Consider the following 12,010-nt stretch of genomic DNA (forward strand, 5'->3'; position numbering starts at 1 on the left):
CTTTGTCTTCTGTTGGCCAGCCCATTCTGTAACCAGACAGCCACGACTCCCAGTATCCCATGCCTCCTTACTTTCTGAATGAGCCTACCATGGGGAACCTTATCAAATGCCTTGCTAAAAATCCATAAACACCACCTTCACTGGTCTACCTTTATCAATGTGTTTTGTCACATCCTCAAAAGATTCCATAAGGCTTGTGATTCATGACCTGCCCCCTCTCACAAAGCCACACTGACTACCTCTAATCAAACTACGGTATTCCAAGTAATCATAAATCCTATCTCAGAATCCTCTCCAATAAATTTGCCCATCACAGATTAAGACTGGTATGTAATCCCCACTATTATTCCCGTTCCCTGTCTTGAACAAGGGAACAACATTGGCCACCTTCAAATCATCTCTTTACAAACTGGTTTCTCAATTTTCCATTGACTCCTGTGAGAAGGTCTCTAGCCCGAACTTGTCCTTAAGCATTTAGATTAAAATATAATGTTCAATCACAGAGCACACTTTTGCTGCACACGAGAAAGCAGACCAGGCAGGGGAGGATAAAGCAATTAAGAACATTTGCCTTAACGTCACTGAATCTGTATAAACAGGACACCAAGTGATAAACATTCGCAGAGCTGTTGTTTTCACGAAAGGCACAACGGTGTTTGATCCTGACCTCAAAACAAAACTTGATATCAATTAACGTCTTTCCCAAATTATTGTCCTTCACTGTTATCGGTCTAGTTCAGAACATGTATCAGTATTGTGTTGTAACTCTAATAGCATCGTTAGTAATTAAAAGGGAAGATTAAAGTTAAACTAATCTGTCTGCATCAGACTTTTTCATTCCAGGCGAGCAAAAAAAAAGTACCATCTCCAGGACAACTCAGGAGAGGCTGACAGGTCAAGAGCACAAGGGAATTCCTGGGCCATCCCAAATCTGTCCTCTCTCAACTGGGGGTGCAATTACAATAAAGGGGGTGACCATCCCTTTCTTACATCTCACTTCCCAAATAGCATCAGAGGAGCAGTAACATCTACATTTCAGGCAAAAAGCCCTCCATCAGGAATCAAGGCAGTGATCCCTGAAGGGTGGAGAGATAGGCTGGAGGAGGATGGGGGGGTGGGGAGAGAGAGTACCATAGAGTTCAATGGGTGAGTGGGGGAGGGGGATGGAGGTGAGAGGCCCTCGTTTCTTATTGGCTGGGACCGTGCGATTGACGGACCCTTTGTCCAATCGGGGCCATGTGTAGAGCTGAGGGTTCACGCGGGGTCCCGAGACGCGGCCGTTGAACCGGCGCCGCGCGAGCTGGCGGTAGGAGGGGAAGGGGGGGGGGTGGGGCGGTTGTAGTCGCGTCATCGTTTAAAACCGCTCACCGCGAGGCGGGGCCACGGCGCAGTCTCTGTGAGGGGGGAGGGGTTTCCGCCGCAGCAGAGTGGGCACTGGCCCAAACGTTACAGTCTCCCCCTGGACTGGGAGGAGGGGTCAGGAGGCTGGAGGATTGACGTAACAGTCTCCCCCTGGACTGGGAGGAGGGGTCAGGAGGCTGGAGGATTGACGTAACAGTCTCCCCCTGGACTGGGAGGAGGGGTCAGGAGGCTGGAGGATTGACGTAACAGTCTCCCCCTGGACTGGGAGGAGGGGTCAGGAGACTGGAGGACTGACGTAACAGTCTCCCCCTGAAATAGGAGGAGGGGTCAGGAGACTGGAGGATTGATGTTACAGTCTCCCCCTGGACTGGGAGGAGGGGGTCAGGAGACTGGAGGATTGATGTTACAGTCTCCCCCTGGACTGGGAGGAGGGGTCAGGAGACTGGAGGATTGATGTTACAGTCTCCCCCTGGACTGGGAGGAGGGGGTCAGGAGACTGGAGGATTGACGTTACAGTCTCCCCCTGGACTGGGAGGTGGGGTCAGGAGACTGGAGGATTGATGTTACAGTCTCCCCCTGGGGTGGGAGGAGGGGTCAGGAGACTGGAGGATTGATGTTACAGTCTCCCCCTGGACTGGGAGGAGGGGTCAGGAGACTGGAGGATTGATGTTACAGTCTCCCCCTGGGGTGGGAGGAGGGGTCAGGAGACTGGAGGATTGATGTTACAGTCTCCCCCTGGGGTGGGAGGAGGGGTCAGGAGACTGGAGGACTGATGTTACAGTCTCCCCCTGGACTGGGAGGAGGGGTCAGGAGACTGGAGGATTGATGTTACAGTCTCCCCCTGGACTGGGAGGAGGGGTCAGGAGACTGGAGGACTGACGTAACAGTCTCCCCCTGGACTGGGAGGAGGGGTCAGGAGGCTGGAGGATTGACGTTACAGTCTCCCCCTGGGGTGGGAGGAGGGGGTCAGGAGACTGGAGGATTGACGTTACAGTCTCCCCCTGGGGTGGGAGGAGGGGTCAGGAGGCTGGAGGATTGACGTTACAGTCTCCCCCTGGGGTGGGAGGAGGGGGTCAGGAGACTGGAGGATTGATGTTACAGTCTCCCCCTGGACTGGGAGGAGGGGTCAGGAGGCTGGAGGATTGATGTTACAGTCTCCCCCTGGACTGGGAGGAGGGGTCAGGAGGCTGGAGGATTGATGTTACAGTCTCCCCCTGGACTGGGAGGAGGGGGTCAGGAGGCTGGAGGATTGATGTTACAGTCTCCCCCTGGACTGGGAGGAGGGGTCAGGAGACTGGAGGATTGATGTTACAGTCTCCCCCTGGACTGGGAGGAGGGGGTCAGGAGGCTGGAGGATTGATGTTACAGTCTCCCCCTGGAATAGGAGGAGGGGTCAGGAGGCTGGAGGATTGATGTTACAGTCTCCCCCTGGACTGGGAGGGGTCAGGAGACTGGAGGATTGATGTTACAGTCTCCCCCTGGACTGGGAGGAGGGGTCAGGAGACTGGAGGATTGATGTTACAGTCTCCCCCTGGGGTGGGAGGAGGGGGTCAGGAGACTGGAGGATTGATGTTACAGTCTCCCCCTGGGCTGGGAGGAGGGGTCAGGAGACTGGAGGATTGATGTTACAGTCTCCCCCTGGGGTGGGAGGAGGGGGTCAGGAGACTGGAGGATTGATGTTACAGTCTCCCCCTGGACTGGGAGGAGGGGTCAGGAGGCTGGAGGATTGATGTTACAGTCTCCCCCTGGACTGGGAGGAGGGGTCAGGAGACTGGAGGATTGACGTTACAGTCTCCCCCTGGACTGGGAGGAGGGGTCAGGAGGCTGGAGGATTGATGTTACAGTCTCCCCTGGAATAGGAGGAGGGGTCAGGAGGCTGGAGGATTGATGTTACAGTCTCCCCTGGAATAGGAGGAGGGGGTCAGGAGGCTGGAGGATTGATGTTACAGTCTCCCCCTGGACTGGGAGGAGGGGTCAGGAGGCTGGAGGATTGATGTAACAGTCTCCCCCTGGACTGGGAGGAGGGGTCAGGAGACTGGAGGATTGATGTTACAGTCTCCCCTGGGGTGGGAGGAGGGGTCAGGAGGCTGGAGGATTGATGTTACAGTCTCCCCCTGGACTGGGAGGAGGGGTCAGGAGACTGGAGGATTGATGTTACAGTCTCCCCCTGGGGTGGGAGGAGGGGTCAGGAGGCTGGAGGATTGACGTTACAGTCTCCCCCTGGACTGGGAGGTGATGTCAGGAGGCTGGAGGATTGATGTTACAGTCTCCCCCTGGACTGGGAGGAGGGGTCAGGAGACTGGAGGATTGATGTTACAGTCTCCCCCTGGACTGGGAGGAGGGGTCAGGAGACTGGAGGACTGACATTACAGCCTTGTTCTAAAGAGGGTTGTAAGCTCATTCCTGGCAGTTGTTGCCCTGTCAGTTTAACTCTGGTAATGGGAGAGCTTTTGGCAATCTTTATTTCGGATTAAGCTCATAGTCATGTAGAAAAATGTGGGTGATTAGGAAAAGTCAAGGGGAAATTGTGCATTAGAGTTAGAGAATCCCAAGGCATTCTATACATACATTAAAGAGAAGAGGATAACGTGGGAGAAGATATGACCACGCAAGAATAAAGGAGAAATGTGTGCTTGGAGGCAGAGGATGTGGGTGATGTCTTAAATTAGTATTTTGCATTCGTACTCACCCAGGAGAATGGAGTGGTGAATAATCACGATTTGGAGATGCTGGTGGTGGTCTGGGGTGTACAAAGTTTAAAAATCACACAACACCAGGTTATAATCCCAGAGGTTGAATTGGAAGCACTAGCTTTCGGAGCACTGCTCCTTCACCAGGCTCCTTCATCCACCTGATGGAGTGGTGCTCCGAAACCTAGTGCTTCCAACTAAACATGTTGGACTCTAACCTGGTGTTGTGTGGTTTTTAACTGTGTGGAGAATAGTGAGATTTGTGTGGAGCATGCTAATATGCTGCAGCATTTTGAGATCAAGAAAGAAATAGTGCTGGGTCACCTAAAGAGCATAAAGGTAAATAAGTCCCCAGGTCCTGATGGTATCTAACTCAGGTTATTGACTGAGGCAAGAGATTGCTGGGTTCTTGACCGTGGCTCATATCCTCATTAGCCACTGGAGTGGACCCGAGGCCTGGTGAGTAGATAATGTTGTTCCTTTGTTAGAGTATAATGTTCAATTCTGGTTGCCACATGATAAGAATATGGAAACTTTGGGAATGGTGAAGAAGAGGGTGACCAGGATGCTGCTTGGATTAGAGGATATGAGCTTTCAGGAGAGGCTTGAAGAACTGTCTGTTTTCTGGGGTGCAGTGGAAGGAGAGACTTGATAGAAATCTGTTCAATTGAGAAAGAGTTGACAGTGAAAATCCTTTTCCCAGAGTTGATATGCCCAATACTAGGGGGCATGCATTTCACATGAGATGTGAGGGGCAAGGTTTTTAATACAGTGGTAGGTGTTTAGAACTCTGTCAAGTGTAGTGCTGAAGATACATACAATAGGAGCAGTTAAGATCTATCAGGTCGATTACTGCCTGACGGCAGAGCAGGAAGAATTAAACTACGGATTCACAAGGTTCTAGTCCCTTTATTGTGGCTAAAAAGAGCTATTTGGAAGTCACCTAACTGCAGCAGTTGTCTGAACATTCCCCTGTACTTTTTAAATGAACTTCAGACTCATGTAAACATGTTTAATAAAATTTACTTTTCATGTCAGTTTTAGATTTTTGTTTTCTTCTCTTCATTGATGCTCAGTACCCCTGTAGCCCCATAACACCCCGCATAATTCCAACATCTCCAGCTACATACCACCCCAATCCATCCCCTCAAGGTCCATACCAATCCATACACAATCAGATTCAAACTTCTGTCCCCTCATAGGTCCTCCAAACCCATAGTCCCCAGCCACATAGCCCTCTCATCCTCAACCCTGTAGTCTCTTTAATAAAAACAAAACATAACCCTCCAGACCCATTGCTTCCCATACCCTGCAACTCTATAGCCCCGTACCCTCCAGCCCCATAGAACCTCCCCCCCCATACCCATCAAACATCATTTTCCCAAACTCCAATTATCCAGCCACACATCTCCACTGCCCCCATTTCCAACAACCCCTTACATCTCCAGCTGTATACCACCTTGCTCCATATCCCTCAATTCTACACACCCTCTGTACACACACCAGATCCATAAACCCAGACTCAAGTCCCTCATACCCTCCAGCCCAATGCCCTCCTTTACCCTCCAGCTTCATATCCCTACCAATATCTTAAGCCTCCTAACTACTGACCTCGAGCCCTCACCTTTACTTCATTTCCTTGAGCTCTATACCTCCATCATACCCCCAGGACCCATTCATCCCAATAACCCCCAGCCGCATTCCCCACAATCTGTATCCCACCACCACCCCCACCCCACCCCCAGCTACCATCCACTCCATACATGGGAACCCAATACTGTACATATCCTGGAGTCTCACACATTCCTCATGCCCCACAGCCCAATTCATCCCAATGTCCCCACATAACCCCTAACCCCATTCATCCTGTTGACCCCACATAAACCTAGCCCCGTTCATAGGAATACTGTGATTATGATCCTACAGTGTGGAAACAGGCCATTTGGTCCAACAAGTCCACATGGACCCTCCAAAGCGTACCCTTCCTACACTATTACTTTTACACTTCCCCTGACTAATGCACCTAACCTACACAACACTGAACACTGTGGGCAATTTAGCATGACAAATTCACCTAACCTGCACATCTTTGGACTGTGGGAGGAAACCGGAGCATCTGGAGGAAATTCATGCAGACACTGGGAGAATGTGAAAACTGGTTATGGACCAGGCCAGACCCCTCAAAACATTTCAAGAAGGTAGCTTAGACCCTCACTTTGCTATTTGATTCTAAGCAAGTATACAGTGGATATTCCAGGAGAGACTCAGAATGTCAGACCACTTAGCTTTAAACAAAACAGAATTTACTTAGAGACTAAATGAGACACATAACAGAATACTGAATAATTTATCCTATCTGAAAACCCAACAGACTATCCAAACTTAATGGTGCTGTTCCAAAATACTTGCAACAATCCCCATAAACACCCCTTGGCACAAAAAGATAAAATGAAACAAGTTCTTGCAGGACAGAGGTCGGGGGTGGGGTCCAGCAGTCTTTCCGTGTATGCGTGCGCACCCCCCCCCCCAAAATTGAATAGCTGAGCTTGGAGAAGTGGGCACTCCCTTTCATTATACAAGTTTGTTTTTTAAACTTGAAAGCCTTCTCCTTCGGGCAGTACCTGTTAGCTTCAAACAAATGGGCCCTAAAATCCATACAACCTCAGACTTCTCACAACCTGTGTCATTTACAACCTCTGAAAAAAACCAAAGACAACCTAATTCTGTTAAAGGAACAGGTTCATCTCACACACCCCCACCTTTAGAACACCAACATCCAAAGATGTTTTAATTAAAAAACCCCTTAAAAATTAGGTTAGTACTCTATAACACACATATACATTACATTGATTATAAGAATGCAAACATGCACAACTACATTCTGCCTGAGTCTGTTGTACTCCTGCCACAGAAGGAGTACTCTGTTTCTCACTTGAGTCTCGACAATGCATTGGCAATCGCTTTTACTCGTCCTGCTACATGCATCATTGTTAAATTGAATGATTGTTACAACAAGCTCCATTTATACACTCTGGTGTTTTTGTCCTTAAATTTCTCCACAAACTTCAATGGCTTATGATCAGTGAATATGATTGTCTCAAATCTTTTACTGCCAACACCAAGCTCAAAGTCTCCTTCTCAATCATTGAGTATTTCTGCTGAATGTTCAACTTCCTCGAGAAATACCTGATAGATCTTTCTATCTTATCATTTTCTTGCAAGAGCACAGCACTGACACCCACATCACTTGAATGGCTTTGCGTAATTATTTGTGGCTAATATCAGGGCAGTGGTTAACACAGTTTTCAGGTTGTCAAATGCCTCTGACAGTGTGCTGTCAACTGAAATTTCTTGCCTTTCTTTAGCACTTCAGTGAGTGAAGCAGCCACAAATGCTAAAATTTGGAACACATTTTCGATAAAATCCACTCAATCCCAGGAGCTGTAGTACTGCTGTTTTCGTCGAAGGTATGGGAAACTCCCCAATTATCTTTGTTTTTGTATCCCATGGGGCCATTGGCCATGTCCAATAACATGGCCTAGGAATTTGACTTGGGATTTGGCAAATTCACTGTTAGCCTGATTTATCACGTGCCTTTCGAAGTCGATTGAAGAAGTTTGATAATTGTAAATGTTCCTTTCATGTGTGACTAAAAATTACCAGGTCATCTATATAACCAACACAGTTGGGTAATCTGGTATTGACCTTATTGGTTAGTCTCTGAAATGTGGCTGGCGCATTATTCATGTTAAATGGCATGATTTGAAACTGATAGTCCTCTCGGTGATACAAAAGCCAAAATTGTCTTTGCTCTTTCTGACAAAGATACCTGCCAGTATCCTCTGAGCAAGTCACTTAAGTTGCTTGTCCCACCTTCTCAACCCAGTCTTCCAAACGTGGAATTGGATATGCGTCGCTCTTCATAATTGCATTTACTTTGCAATAGTTCACACATAACTGTTGGGTACCATCTGGATTTGGCACCATTACTATGGGTGAGCTCCAGTCACTAACTCACTTCGATTATGTCAGCTTGGTGCAATCTCCTTTTGAACCTGTACCAACTTTAGAGGATTATGCCTCTAAGGATGTTGATTAATTGGAATAGCATCTCCTATATCTACATCATACATAATTAGGTTAATACAGTCAGTTCATTTCCGTTTATCTCCCATGTGACCGTAATAACACTTTCAGGTCATTTTGATTTTCCTCTGGAAGGTAACTCAATAATTTATCCCAGTTTTTTGACAACTTCCTCATTTTCCAATTTAATTTGAGGAATGTCCAATTCAGAATCCTTTGAACATGGTTCTTCCCTCTATGTAACTGGAAATAACCTTACCCCCGATAGCAAAATTGTGAATTTGTGATTTCTTGCCTGCTTCCTGTTTCATCGTATGCTGCGATACCTTTCAATGTTGTCTAGCCAACTCCCCAGCTCTATTTAATCATTCCCTAAAATTTGACACATTGTCCAAAAATATGGTCTCTGAGTTCTGACTTACTCATTTTTCCTTAATCAATTATAATGGTCCTCTCACTTCATGCCCAAAAACTAATTCAAATCGACTGAATTTGGTCGATTCATTTGGTGCATCTCTGATCGCAAAAAGCAGAAATGGAATTCCCTTATCCCAATCATCAAGATAGTCTTGACTGTAAGCCCTCAACCTGATCTTTAATGTCTGATGCCACCGTTCTAATCCTCCCTGTGATTCTGGATGGTATGTAGTAGATTTGAATTGTTTTATTCCTAAGCTGTCCATAACTTCCTTGAATAATTTTGATGTGAAGTTGTAACCTTGATCTGACTGTATTTTTATTGGTAGTCCGTATATAGTGAAAAAAATTGAATAATTCCTCTTCAATCCTTCTAGCTGTGATATTGTGTAAATGGAAAGGCCTCTGGAAATCTAGTCAAGATATCCATTATTGTTAACAAATACTGATTCCCACTTTTTGTCTGAGGTAGGGGACCTATGCATGTAAAACTCTTGTAAAAGGTTCTTCAAATGCAGGAATAGTTATTAAAGGTGCAGGTTTTATTACCGCCTGTGATTTTCCAATTACCTGACATGTATTACACATCTAACAAAATTCAACTACATACTTGTGCAGTGCAGGCCAGTTAAAATGTTATTGTATTTTAGTTTGTGTTTTCCTCACTCCTACCTGACCTCCAAGTGGTACCTCATGCGCCACTTGCAACACCTCCTTTCAGTACCCCACTGGCAATACAATTTGAATTTCTGCCCATTTCTCATCTGCCTGAATTATGTGATGGTCTCCATTTCCTCATTAAGACATAATTTTTAAGGTAATAACAATTTTTAAGGGATACAGTCTGATTCATTTTCTGTGTCTGCCTTTTGATACAACTGCTTTAAAATTTCATCTGTAACTCAATTAGTTTATTTGTGCTAAAGATGTCTGCATTGTTATCTATTTGCTTCTGGTTTGTGCCAACCATCTGATCAAACAGGGTCACTACTAATTCCATTTCAACTTTCTTATCAGTACTCTTTGGTCTCTCCTGTTTCAACTGACCTCATTACCACACAGTCGGAAAAAATCCAGCATGTGACCTGCAAATGTTCTGTTGCCTGAGTTTTCACTGGAGTTACAACCACTGGAGGCAGCACTCCTACCGGTGAACCAGCAATATCCTTAGCTAGGACAAATTGTATTCCTAGAACTGAGAGTTTGTCCAGTACTCCTTCCACAAATTCTTCACTCTTCTCTGGACACTCTAACCTCACTTTACATAATTGAGTGCTTTTTGTCTCATCGTGAATTCTCGTTACTGGTACCCTTTCTGGCAATAATTCCTCAGAAGTACATATCTCTTCATCTTTCAGCATCACAGATTGAGAGGATCCTGTTCTCTTAATACTGTAACCTCTTTACCTGCTACTCCTGGCCTAAGTGAATAAACTTTACCTTCGCAGGCATATTTTTAAAGAAGATTTGCGACTTCCTCCCTAACCATGCTCCGACCAGCTTGTACATTCTGGTGCAGCTTTCAAGCCTCCACTGTGCTTTCTATTACCACTCCAACAAAATTCACTGGCTTATCCTGTTTTCCTACATCTGGCTTCCCAGTGCTTCTCCTAACCCACCAATCCTGATTTCATGTGGCCGACTTTATTGCAGTGAAAACACCGGAGGTTTTTAACTTCTCTGTCCCCTTCAAGGGTTTCCTTTTTACCCTGTGGTTAGCTATCCTTACGATCTTCACAGAGATCTACTGTCCCGTTTCCATTTGAGGATTTCTTTTTTCCCCCACTTTCTATCCCTCACAGATAGGAATTGATTCTGGAAGCCAATCCTTGCTTTATGGACAAACTCAATCGGCAGCTAATCTTGCCGTTTTAACTCTCTGCTCTTCTGCATGAGCTCTCACTACTTCAAGAAGTGAATTTTTGAACCCCTCCCAAATTAATTGTCTCTCTCTAAGAGCGTCATAGATTTGTCCTATTTTTAATGTTCTTATCCACCTATTCTTTAGGTTTGACCACGGGTCCCTCCTTAGATTCCTGAAATGTTGTCTGCTGGCTTCTGTCACAAGCAATTAAGATGGCTTGCTTCACCTCTTCATATGCCCCAAATACTTTCTCTGATAGTGATGTAATTACCTTATGAGGTCTACCTACAAGTTTTGTTTGGATCAACAAAATCCACATGGTCACTGGCCACTGCATATTTTTAGTGACTTTTTCCAAATATAATGAAAAAGGCTTCCACATCCTCCTTCTCAAATTTAGGCAATGCCTGAATATATTTCAACAGTTTCTGACCAGGCCTTTGGCTACTATGGGTTTGCTCATCCTCACTCTCTTCCTCACTCAGCTTACCTTCTGCTTTTATCTCCATCCTTTTAAGCTGACTTTCCTGTCTAAGTGCCAGTTTCTGAAGTACAAGTGCTCTCTCTTCTGCTTTTAATCGTAATTCAATCTGTTTCATTTCTGTTGCCCTTTCCTTGTCTTTTGCCTCTAACTCAAACTGCTTCATTTTCAATTGAACATTAGCCATCTCAAAAGGTCCTGATGATGTTTCCAGCAAATGTAAGTGCTGAGCTACTGCTGTAATTATCTCTTTTGTTCCCTCATGGAAGGAGGCAGCTCCAACCCCACTTGCCTGCTAATTCTTGCAGCTTGGCCTTAACCACCTTTTGTAAAACCACCAAGGTCATTTCTTCCACCCCCAGAAAACTCTTGATGACTGAAAGAGCCATTGCTATCCCGAGCACTGTTTAACTAACCAAATCAACACCTGCAATTAAAGACACTAACATCTACCACTCACTGCCTTCAAATTCAACGACTCTCATCCCAATTTGGAACTATAGAACAACACTCACAAAAAGCCCCCAATCTGTTATGGATCAGGCCAAACCCCTCGAAATATTTCACGAAAGTAGCCCAGACTTTAACTTTGTTATTCGATTTTAAGCAAGTGTACAGTTGATATTCCAGGAGAGAATCAGATGGTCAAACTACTCAATTTTAAACAAAACAGAATTTATTAACAAGATTACTGAATGAAACACAGAACAAAAAACAGAATACCGAACAACTTATCCCATCCGAAAACTCAACAGACTATCCCAACTTAATGGTGCTGTTCCAAAATACTTGCAACAATCCCCATAAACACCTCTTGGCACAAAAAGGTAAAACGAAACAAGTTCTTACAGGATAGAAGTCAGAGAGAGATGGAGAGAGAGAGACCAGCAGCCTGCCTTCACACACACATATACTCACACACACAGCAGCATTCCAACCAAACCAGAGAATGGCTCAGCTTCGAGAACTGGCCACTCCCCTTTCATTACATAAGTTTTTTTTTAAGTTTGAAAGCCTTCTGCCTGTATCTGTGAGCTGTAAACAAATGGGCCCTAAAATCCATCCAACCTCAGATTTTTTTTCAGAACCTGTGTCGTTTACAACCTCTCT

At 45.7% G+C, this 12,010-nt stretch overlaps 1 protein-coding gene across 2 annotated transcripts in view; it reads left to right on the forward strand.

Annotated features, from left to right (window-relative positions):
• The first annotated feature begins 1,235 nt into the window (after window positions 1-1,235).
• Window positions 1,236-12,010, forward strand: part of asrgl1 (asparaginase and isoaspartyl peptidase 1) — a 51,340-nt gene continuing 40,565 nt past the window's right edge. The window contains exon 1 of one of the 2 annotated variants that reach the window (XM_072564671.1): window positions 1,236-1,306. The gene's annotated coding sequence lies outside the window, so the exon portion shown is untranslated. Of the gene's footprint in view, window positions 1,307-4,202; window positions 4,512-12,010 lie in introns of those variants that run through there. The other variant, XM_072564673.1, reaches the window with a different exon arrangement.

Source organism: Chiloscyllium punctatum, chromosome 47 (genome assembly GCF_047496795.1).
Source record: "Chiloscyllium punctatum isolate Juve2018m chromosome 47, sChiPun1.3, whole genome shotgun sequence".
NCBI lineage: Eukaryota > Metazoa > Chordata > Chondrichthyes > Orectolobiformes > Hemiscylliidae > Chiloscyllium > Chiloscyllium punctatum.